This window comes from Miscanthus floridulus, chromosome 2 (assembly GCF_019320115.1).
Source record: "Miscanthus floridulus cultivar M001 chromosome 2, ASM1932011v1, whole genome shotgun sequence".
NCBI lineage: Eukaryota > Viridiplantae > Streptophyta > Magnoliopsida > Poales > Poaceae > Miscanthus > Miscanthus floridulus.
Genome location: NC_089581.1, coordinates 53,096,392 through 53,110,916, shown reverse-complemented (window position 1 = coordinate 53,110,916; position 14,525 = coordinate 53,096,392).

Here is a 14,525-nt window from a genome sequence, read left to right as displayed (position 1 = left end):
CCATCTTTAAATCCATCCTTGATCCCGATGAGTCCCCTTATAATCTTTCTCCTAAGTCTCATGATGACCCTAGAAATCCACTAAGACAACTAAAGCATAGGAATCATGAAGGCCACAAGGATGACCAAAAAGAGCAACGTCAATGGCTAGAATGTATTAAGAACTTGTATGCCGTTGCTAAAGAATGGATGGACAAGGACGAAGCCTTATGTGTAGAATCCAAACTTGGCTTAGATCCAAACGGTTAGCTTAAATCAATCTCTTTAATAAACACGACTCATCCAAGTTTAGAGGAGGCCTTAGACAAGATCAACGCAAGAGCCACCAATCCATGGGAAATCCTAGACAATAAAATGTCCAATGAGTGTCATAGGCATGGAATGATGGAGACAATGTTTTTGCCTATAGACATTCATGAAGAAACACCCTTAGAGCTTGAAAAGGAAGATAACATCAACGAGCATGGAAGTTATTTCATGAACACCTCATCAAATCTATGCTCGCATGAGAAATCTCCTGAATTAATTGGTCTCTCCAACATTGCCACACACGAGATCTTCAACCCCCTCATTCTCCTTGTTTATAACGACTTTGAAAGGGTGGTTGTAGATGCATATGTTTATCATAAATATTGCAGATCTCGTTGTGTGAATCTTGATATAGGTACACAAAGGTTGATGTTGGAGGAAAAATCACTTCACCAACTTGAGTGCAATTAGAAGGTTTCCCAAGGACAAGCTTTTGTCCTAAAGCAAGCACTTTCAGGAGATAACATGAGCTTTCACTTTTTGTTGTAATACCCTTGTGAAGTGAGCATAGAAACATAATTGTGAAAATATTTCTTCGGTTATTTTTGTCACTAACCATTCTAGATTTGAAGCAAAAAGAATGAAGGATGATGACTCAAGGTATGTCCAACCAATCATCATGCAACACTGAATCACATCCATCCAAACTTGACTTTGCCATGCAAAATTCAAGCCTGGGGGATGGGCTTCTTTGAAAAATCTTATGTCATGTTGCTAATTCATCTTGATTGTCTCTACCTTTAAATCATGCTCAATAACAATCATGTTCTTTCATCTCCAATTGAATAAATCTCTGTAATGCTTTCAAGCTACCTTTGTTTACTATAGTATGTTTGAGGTTTAGAATATGTTCATACATCTTTTAAATTAAGCATGGAGCTTAGTTTAGGGGTGCCAATCACACTTCTAATGGCTTTTAAATTAAGCATGGTGCTTAGGTTAAAATGCCTTCCTGAATCAAATTAGACGTGGTGCCTAGGTTGATTTTTGAACCAAGAATATGCTATAGTAGATACTAGTCATTTTGTTGGACTAACCCTATGTAGGAAACTTTTAATTCAATATTGGTAAGTCATGAGATGAATTCAAATCGGAGATGAAGTAAGACACAACTTCTTCATTATGGATGTAAGAACTACATACCTCATTCAACATGGATGAAAGAACCGTAAGTACCAAAGTTCATTCACTTTGTGTTTTGCTGCAAGTTACATTTGCCTTGAGCCATAGTTGTATAAAACATGATCTCTATACCAAAGTAATCCCAAAACCATCTTTTCATTAGCATAGAGGGAAATTACAAAATTCTGGTCAAACAACTCATGTTTCGAAATTGTATATTCCTTCAGGTATGTGTTGTCCACTAATCCTTTGTAGGCATAAAACAATGAGTGAGGCAAAAGGTCTAACAAGGTGTCAAAAGATCGAAGAGCAGAAAGGTGGCATGACAAAATGATGAGAAAGAAAAGGTGTGAACTACGAAACAAGAAGCTCATGAACAATTCAAGCTATGAGACTAGCCGAACAAGGAAAACTTTAAGCAAAAGGGAAGGACCATCACAAGTCATCTACCCTTCGTTATATGGTGACATTACACTCCAATGACAAAGGTAACATCCTAAGGTAAATGATTATTATTTAAAAAACTTTTCCTTGATTCTGGTAGGCACGTAAATAAGAAACAAAATATGTTTGAGTTATAATTTACCTAATCAAACCTGATTAGCTCAACATGTATTGTTCTTTATGCTTGTTCCTAGCACCACTTTCTTGATCTCATAGTTTTAACCAAATGAGCTAAAATATTGCACATCCTATCTCTAGAAGATGATAGTCAGAATCATGTAAAGTTCGATACATTATGTAAAGATAGACAATCCTTTCATAGGTTAAGCAACTCAATCTTTTCTGCCAATTGAACTAAAATAATCTTTTGGTCTTATCACCCATGACATAAGTGAACCAAACACACAACATCAACTTCATCTTGTTCAATGTGCCTAAGGTTAGAGAAGAATAAGTAAAGTTTTGGTTCTATTAGTGTTTTCCCACCAACAGAGCCCATGCAATTGATCTCTACCTTGTTGAAAGCTCTAGTTTGGTTTTGGTGAATTGATGAAACCCTAAGTGCTAACCTAGTTTATCAAGTGATCATGAGATAGGTAGCACACTCCAAGTTGCGAAGCAAACAAAGATCATAGCATGATGAAGATGATGCCATGGTGATGATCAAGTGCTTGGACTTGGAAAGAAGAAAGAGAAAAACAAAAAGCTCAAGGCAAAGGTATAAACCATAGGAGCTATTTTGTTTTGGTGATCAAGACACTTAGAGAGTGTGATCACATTTATGATTGATAGCCGTACTATTAAGAGGGGTGAAACTCGTATCGGAATGCGGTTATCAAAGTGCCACTAGATGCTCTAACTCATTGCATATGCATTTAGGATCTAGTGGAGAACTAACACCCTTGAAAATGTTTGTGAAAAATATGCTAACACATGTGCACAAGGTGATACACTTGGTGGTTAGCACATTTGAGCAAGGGTGGAGAAGTTAGAAGTGAAAACGAGTTAGTGTCGCTGGTTATACAGTGACCGGATGCTGGACCTCTGAGGGATCAACGCGTCCGGTCATGTGTAACAGTGAGATGCTGGCGTCGGTCATATGACCGGACGCTGGGTCGCTCAGCGACCGGACACTGAAGGGCTGCGTCCGGTCGTGTTGTCGGTCGGCACAGTGATTAGGGTTAAGCACCGGACGCTGGGCTATGTCCGGTCAAGCATGACTGGACGTGTCCGGTCGGCAAAAACACGTTTTGGACCCTTACTGTAAATGACCGGACGCTGAGGGTCCAGCGTCCGGTCAACTCTATCGGAGCGTCCGGTCGACATGTTGACCGTTGAGATTGAACGTTCACCGTTGAACGCAGGAGACACGTGGCCGCCATCGGGCGACCAGACACTGAGGAGCAGCGTCCGGTCAATTGGACTGGAGCGTTTGGTCACCTCGATCAGTACCTAGTGAAGGGGTACAATGGCTCTATTTCGTGGGGGCTTCTATTTAAGCCCCATGGCAGGTTCAAGCTCACCCTCTTGGCCATTTGCATTGACATAGTAACCTTGTGAGCTTAGCCAAAGCCCTCCCCACTCATCTCCATCATTGATTCATCATCATAGTGAGATTGGGAGAGATCCAAGTGCATTGCTTGAGTGATTATATCTAGAGCCACTTGGTGTTCATGTTTTGCTGTGGATTTCGCTTGTTACTCTTGGTGGTTGCCGCCACCTAGACGGCTTGGAGCAGCGAGGATCGTTGAGCGGAGGTGGTGATTGTCTCCGGCTCCGATCGTAGTGATTGTGAGGGGTTCTTGACCTTTCCCCGACGGAGCGCCAAAATATACTCTAGTGGATTTCTCGTGGCTTGTGTGATCCTCATTTTGTGTTGGTTGTGCGGCACCGTATTGAGGGTTTGGCGTGTGAAGCCAATTAGCGCGTGAACCTCCAAGTGAGTGAATCGCCACAACGAGGAGTAGCTTGCCGGCAAGCAAGTGAACCTCGGTAAAAAAATCATTGTGTTCATTATTTGATTCTGAGGTGATTGGTCTACATTGTAATTCTCTCTTGTGATTGATTGGCTCCTTCCTCTACACGGCGATATAACCTTCTTGATCACTCTCTTTATGTTACCGCAAACTAGTTGTCAAGCTCTTTAGTGTAACTAGTTGTGAGAGCTTGTTTGCTTGGTTGGTGTGGCTCTTTAGTTAGACTTTGAGAGCACACTAACATAGGGTAGTGTCTTTGCTATTGTGTGGATAGACACTATCTAAACTAGAATTGTGGTAGGTGGCTTGCATTTTGAGTAGGCTAGCGCAACACTTGCTTTGCCTCATAATTGTCTAACCCTTTTGTTGAGTGTTGTTGTTGAAATTTTTATTAGGCTATTCACTCCCCCTCTAGCCATTAGAACCTTTCAAGTGGTATTAGAGCCGAGGTCACCGTTATTTGAGGCTTAACAACCTTCGGTGTTAAAATGGCTCAAATCAACAACACCAAGAAGCCACCCCAATTTGATGGCTCAAATTATTCTTATTGGAAGTCAAAGATGACCACACATATCAAGTCAATCAATAGAAAGGTGTGGAAGGTGGTAGAAACCAAAATTGAGATTGAGAATTTGGAAAATCCCACCGCCGCCGAAGAAGTGCTTCTCCAAAATAATGACATTGCTCTAAGTGCCATTCATGATGCAATTGATGTGAGAACATTTGAGCAAATCAAGAATATTGAGATGGCTCATGAAGCTTGGAAGAAATTAGAAGAATCATTTGAGGGCACTCAAGCCGTGAAGTGTGCAAAGGCATATATTCTCAAAGAGAAGTTTGCAAGCTTCAAGATGAAGGAAGATGAGAGTGTGCCGGACATGTTCCATCGGATGGAAGTGATTGTCAATGATCTCAAAGCACTTGGTGATAAGATAGAGGACAAGGACTTCTCCAATAAGTTCTTGAGATGTTTGCCCGCAAGATTTGGCATGTTGGTCACCTTACTAGTGAGGACCGGCTTGAACACAATGACACCAAACCAAATCTTGGGAGATATCATGACCGATGATGCTTATAGAGATGATGATGAGAAGGAAGAAAAGAGGGAGAAGAAAGATGAGAAGAAGGATGACAAAATAAGAGTATGGCATTCAAAGCCACATCATCAAAGGGTAAAGCTAAGCAAGAGACATCAAGTGAAGAAGATGAATCTTGGGATGATGATGATGATGAGAAGATGGCTCTCTTTGTCAAAAGATTTGGCAAGTTCATGGTGAAGAAGGGCTACCGTGCAAGAAGAAAGAAATCTTCATTCAAGAACAAAGAAGAGTCAAGAAGGTGCTTCAAGTGTGGAAGCAAAGATCATCTTGTTGCTCAATGCCCATACAATAGCGACAATGATGATGACAACAAGAAGAACAAGAAGAAGGACAAGAAGGAAAAGAAAGAGAAGAAGGACAAGATGGCATTCAAGAAGAAGAAGAAGGGTGGTTCATATGTAGTCACTTGGGATAGTGATGCTTCCTCAAGTGATGATGATGATGATAGTGATGATAACAAGACCACCAAGAAGAAGGTTCTTGCAAGCATTGCTATCAATGAGAAGCCTTCTCTCTTCGAATCTTCATCATGCTTCATGGCTAAGGCCACTAAGGTACAATCTTGTGATGATGAAAGTGATGAAGAACATGTTGATGATAATGAACATGAAAATGAAAATGATAGTGATAGTGATGATGATGAACCTACTAAGGATGAATTATTTGACATGCTAGAAGATGCTAAAGAACACTTTGACATTAAGAGAAGGGAATGCAAGAGCTTGAATAAGGAGGTAAAAGCCCTTAAGCAAGCCCTTAATGAGCTCAAAGCAACTCATGAGAAGCTAGAGGAAGCCCATGAGAAGCTTGGCAAGGCTCACGAAAAGCTTGAAAAGGCTCATTCACTTTGCTTAACGAACAAGATAAAAAGAAGCATGTTGAAACTTGTGATGTAGGTTTAACTTGTGATATAATTGATGAATCACTATCTATGCCTATCATTGTTGCTCCTACTAACCCTTCTTGTAGCACTTCCACTTATACCTCATCTAGTAGTGATGGTCTCACTTGTGATGCCTCACTAGTGGTTGAGAATGAGAACCTCAAGAAGGAGGTCACTAAGCTCACTCACACCTTAGCTAAGGCTTACGGTGGTGAGGACCGCTTGCTTATGTGCTTGGGTAGCCAAAGAGCTTCTATCTACAAAGAGAGATTGGGCTATACCCCTAAGAAAGGCAAGGCGACCTTTGCTCCTCACAAGACTAGTTTTATGAAAAACAATGGTCGGTTTTGCACTAGTTGCAAGCAAGTTGGTCATAAAGAGCATGAATGCACCAACAAGAGCAAAAATGCTAATGTATCCTCCCTTAAGCTTGATTCATGCTATATGCTTACTAAGGGTACAAATGGTGTAAAGGCTAAGTTCATTGGTAAACCATGGATGAGCTCAAAGAAGAAAGCCATTTGGGTACCAAAGAGCTTAGTGGCTAACCTTCAAGGACCCAAGCAAGTTTGAGTACCTAAAAAGAATTGATCTTCTTTTGCAGGTTAATTACAAAGCCAGAAGAAGGCATTGGGTTCTTGATAGCGGGTGCACTCAACACATGACCAGTGATGCAAGAATGTTCAACTCAATCAACACCAATGGCAATGATGGTTATGAAAGTATCACATTTGGTGACAATGGCAAAGGCAAGGTCAAGGGACTTAGTAAGATTGCAATATCCAATGACATGAGCATATCCAATGTGTTGCTAGTAGAGAGCTTTAACTTCAATTTGCTATTCGTGGCTCAATTGTGTGATCTTAGATTCAAATGTATATTTGGGGTAGATGATTTAGAAATCATAAGTGTAGATGGCTCTAACTTGATCTTCAAAGGCTTTAGATATGAGAATCTATACTTGGTTGATTTCAATGCTAGTGAAGCTAGATTATCTACATGCTTGTTCACTAAGTCTAGCATGGGTTGGTTATGGCATAGAAGGCTTGGTCATGTTGGAATGGAACAATTGAATAGATTGGTTAAGCATGACTTGGTTAGAGGCTTGAAAGATGTTGTGTTTGAGAAGGATAAACTTTGTAGCTCTTGTCAAGCCTGCAAACAAGTTGAAAACACCCATCCTAAGAAAAGCATGATGAGCACTAGTAAAGCATTTGACTTATTGCACATGGATTTGTTTGGGCCAACACAATACACTAGTATCGGTGGAAATAAATATGGCTTTGTGATAGTGGATGACTACACTAGATACACATGTGTATTCTTTCTAGTAGACAAAAATGATGTGTTTGCAACATTCAAGTCTTTTGTCAAGGGCATTCACAATGAGTTTGAAACAACCATCAAGAGAGTCAGGAAGTGACAATGGTAGTGAGTTCAAGAACACTAGAATTGATGAGTTGTGTGATGAATTTGGAATTAGACATTAATTCTCGGCCAAGTACACACCTCAATCAAATGGCCTTGTTGAGAGGAAAAATAGAATACTCATTGATATGGCAAGGTCTATGCTTAGTGAGTACAATGTGAGTCAATCTTTTTGGGCCGAAGCTATCAACATGGCTTGCTATTGTAGCAACCATCTCTATTGTCATAAATTGAAAGAGAAGACACCATATGAGCTCTTGAATGGTAGAAAGCCCAATATTGCATATTTTCGGGTCTTTGGTTGCAAATGCTATATCTTGAAGAAAGGCATAAGATTGGGCAAGTTTGACAAGAAATGTGATGAAGGATTCCTACTTGGCTATTCCACTACAAGCAAAGCATATAGAGTATGGAATTTGGATAGTTGTACTCTTGAGGAAGTTCATGATATTGAATTTGATGAAACCAAGGGTTCACAAGTAGAGAATGAAAACTTGGAAGATGTTAGAGGCATTCAACTTTCAAATGCCATGAAGAACATGGATATTGGTGAATTGAGGCCTAGGCAAGTAATTGATGATAAGATGATCAAGTGCAAGTACTCTCTAACTCAAATGAGCAAGATGATACAAATCAAGCTAGTGCAAGTGACTCTCATGATATTGATCAAGATCAAGTGGCTAGTACATCATCTCAACCCAATGATCTAGCAAGTGCAAGCAATCAAGTTCCATTGCTCCAACCAACAAGTATTGCAAGAGATCATCCTTTGGATACAATCATTGGTGATATTTCAAGAGGTGTTCAAACAAGATCAAGATTGGCATCATTTTGTGAACACTTCTCATTTGTGTCATCCATTGAACCAAAGAAGATAGATGAAGCCTTGAAGGATGTTGATTGGGTGAATGCTATGCATGAAGAATTGAATAACTTCATAAGAAATCAAGTATAGGAATTGGTAGAAAGACCAAAGGGACACAATGTGATTGGAACCAAATGGGTCTTTAGAAACAAGCAAGATCAAGATGGGATAGTTGTAAGGAATAAAGTAAGATTGGTAGCACCAGGCTATACACAAGTTGAAGGTCTTGACTTTGGAGAAACATATGCCCCGGTTGCTAGATTGGAAGCAATTAAAATCTTGCTAGCCTATGCTTGTGCCCATAACATCAAGCTCTATCAAATGGATGTTAAAAGTGCATTTCTCAATGGCTACATCAATGAAGAAGTATATGTTGAGCAACCTCCTGGTTTTGAAGATGACAAGAAGCCTAACCATGTGTACAAGTTGAAGAAGGCTTTGTATGGTTTGAAGCAAGTACCTAGAGCATGGTATGAGAGATTAAGGGATTTCCTACTCTCTAAAGGGTTCACAATGGGCAAGGTTGACACCACTCTTTTCATCAAGAAGATTGGAAAAGATCTATTTGTGTTGCAAATCTATGTTGATGATATCATATTTGGATCAACCAATCAAGACTTTTGTGATGAGTTTGGAAAGATAATGGCTAATGAGTTTGAGATGTCCATGATTGGAGAATTGAGTTACTTCCTTGGTCTTCAAATCAAGCAATTAAAACATGGTACATTTGTAAGTCAAGGAAAGTACATCAAGGACATGATCAAGAAGTTTGACATGAATGAAAGTAAGGCCATTAGCACACCAATGGGAACCAATGGCAACTTGGATAGTGATGCAAGTGGAAATATGGTGGATCAAAAGTTGTATCGGTCTATGATTGGAAGCCTACTCTATGTGACCACATCAAGGCCGGATGTCATGTTTAGTGTATGCATGTGTGCAAGATTTCAAGCCTCACCAAGAGAAGGTCATTTGAAGGCTACAAAAAGGATTTTGAGGTACTTGAAGCATACACAAAATGTTGGATTGTGGTATCCCAAAGGAGCAAAGTTTGAGCTAGTTGGTTACTCTGACTCGGATTATGCGGGATGCAAGGTTGAAACGAAGAGCACATCGGGCACATGTCAATTATTGGGAATATCACTTGTTTCATGGTCATCAAAGAAGCAAAATAGTGTTGCTTTATCAACCGCCGATGCCGAATACATATCCGCCGGTAGTTGTTGTGCACAAATTCTTTGGATGAAGGCCACCTTGAATGACTTTGGAATTAAGTTCAAGAAAGTGCCATTGCTATGTGACAATGAGAGTGCAATCAAGTTAACCAACAATCCGGTTCAACATGCAAGAACAAAGCACATTGATGTCCGCCACCATTTCATAAGAGATCACCAACAAAAAGGGGATATTTGCATTGAGAGTGTAGGCACCGAAGATCAACTTGCTGACATATTCACCAAGCCATTGGATGAGAAAAGGTTTTGCAAGCTAAGGAATGAGTTGAACATATTGGATTTCTCAAATATGTGTTGATGCACCCCCCACTTATATGACATGCCTCTCCTTCGAGCAATCCAAGGTAAAAGTTGATTGGCACATACATCTTTGCTAAGGACATGATTAGTGCATCTAGTCACATTTTCAATTTTATTAGGACCTTTCAAGTGGTTCTATTTTATTAGGCTCATTCATGAAAATCAAATGAATTTGATGTTTATATGGTATCACTATTGCTTCTATGCTTGACTTGATCTAGTGGTAGCATATGACATGATTGTGGGCTTGTAAACCTAGTGTTTAATCTAGAAAATGAGCTATAAGTGTTTAACTCAACATGGTACAAGATAACCCTTATTTGGAGGTGTGAAGAAGCTTGTCCTTGGATCAAACCGAGTTAAATATCTTTGGCATATATTCTAGTTTGAACCAAATTTGGAACTTTGATCCTCACCCCATTGATTGACATTGATAATTTCGACCCTACAAGTAATACTATCTATATTTAGAACCTTTGTGGTCATTGATGACAAAGGGGGAAAGAAACAAAGATAGTAGTAAAAATAGTGAAAAAGGGGGAGAAATATCATAAAGGGAGAGAAACATAAATATATCTTGATATATGACTTGATATATGACATAGGGGGAGAGATATGACAAAGGAAAGGGATCAACTAAAATTTTGAGCACACAAGTAGGGGGAGCAAGCTCATGAACTTGTATGGTGCATTTGAATATGCATTTCATATGTTTTGCTTGCATGGCACAAGTTTAAAATTTCGATATCCATGCTTGTGTGGTGTATGATAGTTATAGGATTGAATGATGAAATGAAAAACTAGCATGCATAGGTTATATAGTGATTTCATTTTCAAAGTGTTGTTTCCAAGTGGTATCAAGCTAATCATGGTGCTAAGGAAGGTATAAGGGTGCACTCCGATTGGTATCACGCTTCAAAGGTCCATCTTTTATACCTTAGCATCATGTGGTAGACATTGACTCCTATATTTCCTATCTAAGCATATGTGCAAGCTACAATCTAAACTCTTAGCACATATGTAGGAGGAGCAATTGCTACCATTTGGGGTTCATGAAACTTGTCCATATCCTTTTACACATGGTAAATATGCTTGGATAAGCAACAGGGATTCAATTGAATTTTAATTCATATCTTTGTATAAGGGTTGTCATCAATTACCAAAAAGGGGGAGATTGAAAGCTCTAGTTTGGTTTTGGTGAATTGATGAAACCCTAAGTGCTAACCTATTTATCAAGTGATCATGAGATAGGTAGCACACTCCAAGTTGCGAAGCAAACAAAGATCATAGCATGATGAAGATGATGCCATGGTGATGATCAAGTGCTTGGACTTAGAAAGAAGAAAGAGAAAAACAAAAAGCTCAAGGCAAAGGTATAAACCATAGGAGCTATTTTGTTTTGGTGATCAAGACACTTAGAGAGTGTGATCACATTTAGAATTGATAGCCGTACTATTAAGAGGGGTGAAACTCGTATCGGAATGCGGTTATCAAAGTGCCACTAGATGCTCTAACTCATTGCATATGCATTTAGGATCTAGTGGAGAACTAACACCCTTGAAAATGTTTGTGAAAAATATGCTAACACATGTGCACAAGGTGATACACTTGGTGGTTAGCACATTTGAGCAAGGGTGGAGAAGTTAGAAGTGAAAACGAGTTAGTGTCGCTGGTTATACAGTGACTGGACGTTGGACCTCTGAGGGACCAACGCGTCCGGTCATGTGTAACAGTGAGATGCTGGTGTCGGTCATATGACCGAATGCTGGGTCGCTCAGCGACCAGACACTGAAGGGCTACGTCCGGTCGTGTTGTCGGTCGGCACAGTGATTAGGGTTAAGCACCGGACACTGGGCTGTGTCCGGTCAAGCATGACCGGACGCGTCCGGTCGACAAAAACACGTTTTGGACCCTTACTGTAAATGACCAGACGCTGAGGGTCCAGCGTTCGGTCAACTCTGTCGGAGCGTCCGGTCGACATGTCGACCGTTGAGATCGAACATTCACCGTTGAACGCAGGAGACACGTGGCCGCCATTGGGAGACCAGAGCGTCCGGTCACCCCGATCAGTACCCAGTGAAGGGGTACAATGGCTCTATTTCGTGGGGGCTTCTATTTAAGCCCCATGGCCAGTTCAAGCTCAGCCTCTTGGCCATTTGCATTGACATAGCAACCTTGTGAGCTTAGCCAAAGCCCTCCCACTCATCTCCATCATTGATTCATCATCATAGTGAGATTGGGAGTGATCCAAGTGCATTGCTTGAGTGATTGCATCTAGAGGCACTTGGTGTTCGTGTTTTGCTATGGATTTCGCTTGTTACTCTTGGTGGTTGCTGCCACCTAGATAGCTTGAAGCAGCGAGGATCATCGAGCGGAGGTGGTGATTGTCTTCGGCTACGATCGTGGTGATTGTGAGGGGTTCTTGACCTTTCCCCGATGAAGCGCCAAAATGTACTCTAGTGGATTGCTCGTGGCTTGTGTGATCCTCATCTTATGTTGGTTGTGCGGCACCCTATTGAGGGTTTGGCGTGTGAAGCCAATTAGCGCGTGAACCTCCAAGTGAGTGAATCGCCACAACGAGGAGTAGCTTGCCGGCAAGCAAGTGAACCTCGGTAAAAAAATCATTGTGTTCATCATTTGATTCCGAGGTGATTGGTCTACATTGTAATTCTCTCTTGTGATTGATTGGCTCCTTTCTCTACACGGCGGTATAACCTTCTTGATCACTCTCTTTACGTTACCGCAAACTAGTTGTCAAGCTCTTTAGTGTAACTAGTTGTGAGAGCTTGTTTGCTTGGTTGGTGTGGCTCTTTAGTTAGACTTTGAGAGCACACTAACATAGGGTAGTGTCTTTGCTATTGTGTGGATAGACACTATCTAAACTAGAATTGTGGTAGGTGGCTTGCATTTTGAGTAGGCTAGCGCAACACTTGCTTCGCCTCATAATTTTCTAACCCTTTTGTTGAGTGTTGTTGTAGAAATTTTTATTAGGCTATTCACCCCCCTCTAGCCATTAGGACCTTTCACTTGTCTTATAAGAGGACATACTTCAAGCAAAGTGTCAGGGAAGACAGTCGACTCTCCAATTTCTATAAGTAAAGTTCTAAACCTGCTAAACCAAAATCAAAACTCAAAACCAAGACAGGTTTGGCGGAAAAAGGTGACATAACCATTAGAGGCACCACCATAGGAATCCTCATCTTTAGAGCGAACTGAGGTACTTGATCAATGAACTTCATGAGGAGAAGTCCAATTTGAAGGACTTAAAACACTAAACCCTCACCGAATGAACTAGCTTGGGGGGAGAAGCACTCCCGTGTATCCAGGTAAGTATGCTTTCCCTTTGTTCTAGTTTTAGTTTCTTTTAAATAGTTAAGAAAATGGTGAATTGAAAACAAAATAAAAAGAGTATGTATCTAGTTTGCTTTAATTTATTTTTAAGAGTTGAATAAAATAAAGGGGACTCAAAATATTCTCTTAAATGGAAATGATGAATAATTGCTCTGTTGTAATTCCTTTCAAGTACCTAGTTTTTAGCCTCGAATTCTCCCGAGTTTTGGATACGACTGATTTGATATAAAGATTTACTCTGAACTTAAAACTCGTGGGTAGCATATGCTTGATCTAAGTCTAGATAATTGACAGATATGATATGAGAAGGTCTGAGCTACTGTTTATCTTGTTTCAAGTGACACTAAAGTTCTGGAGATTTACTTTCTGAAAACATAAAAATGCTATATGATGAGTTCCTGTATGATAAAGCTTGAATTCCTACCAGAGTCATACATGTTATTTAGGCTAGGAAAACTTTCACATATATGCTGCTTGCTTTTGCATTGAGTTTTGTCAAGCTTTGTTGACCCTTATGAGAGATTTGTCATGCTCTTAAAATCAAGACCACGTACACACCACCCAGATATGCACTACTCCTACACTAGGGGTAGGCGCAAAAACATGCTTTCCATCTAGATCCACCCAAAAATATTCTATTCCTACACTAGGAGCGAACAACAAAAAAACATGCTTGATAGGTTTTCCATCCACCAAATAAATGCTTCAAGTTCTTATTGCTATCTCTCAAAGTTTTGTTGTAGAAAAGTGACATGGGGCTATGCAAAAGTTATTCATAAAAAAGAAGAAAAAAGAGATGAGAAAAAAATGGACAAGTGTCCAAAATATTTAAAAGAATGGGTACTTAGATGCCCACCTAAAAAAAGAGAGAAGAGAAAGAGAGATGAATAAGATAGCCCCTGCTTTCTAGCAAATGTTTCCAAGTTTCAAAGGAGAGATATGTTTTTAAGGAGCATAGTAGAATTAGGTTAGCCACCATATATATCGACCATATATCCACACACATGCACATCTTGATTTGATTGTATGACTCAACTCTCTTTGGATCCATTATTTGACTTTACAATATATGCATTGCAAGTATGCTCTAGCTTTCTCTCTACCTATGAACTTTACATAAGCCTTAGTTATAGGAAGAGAAAAAAAGACATAACATCTTTATTGTCTTTGGTGAGGATCCACAAATACCACATATATTGAGATACTTGAGAGTGTCATACAATAGAATATCTGAGTTTTATTTTGAAAACTTATAAAAACTCCAGAACAATGGTGGAACAAAGAACTTGAGACATAGTGCTTGACTTGATCGTTTTGTCTTTCAATTGCTCAAGACCCAAGTGATTGCTCAAGACCCAAGTGAAGGTTAAAAAGCCCCATAGTTGAAGGCAATATGGGTAAGTTTGAAAGTCAAATCAGTTTATTCTAATCCGGAGGAGAATTTTTGATTGAACGCATGTGTACTTTTGAGGCATGAAAACATTGTAGCAACACCTGATCTATTACTGAGTTT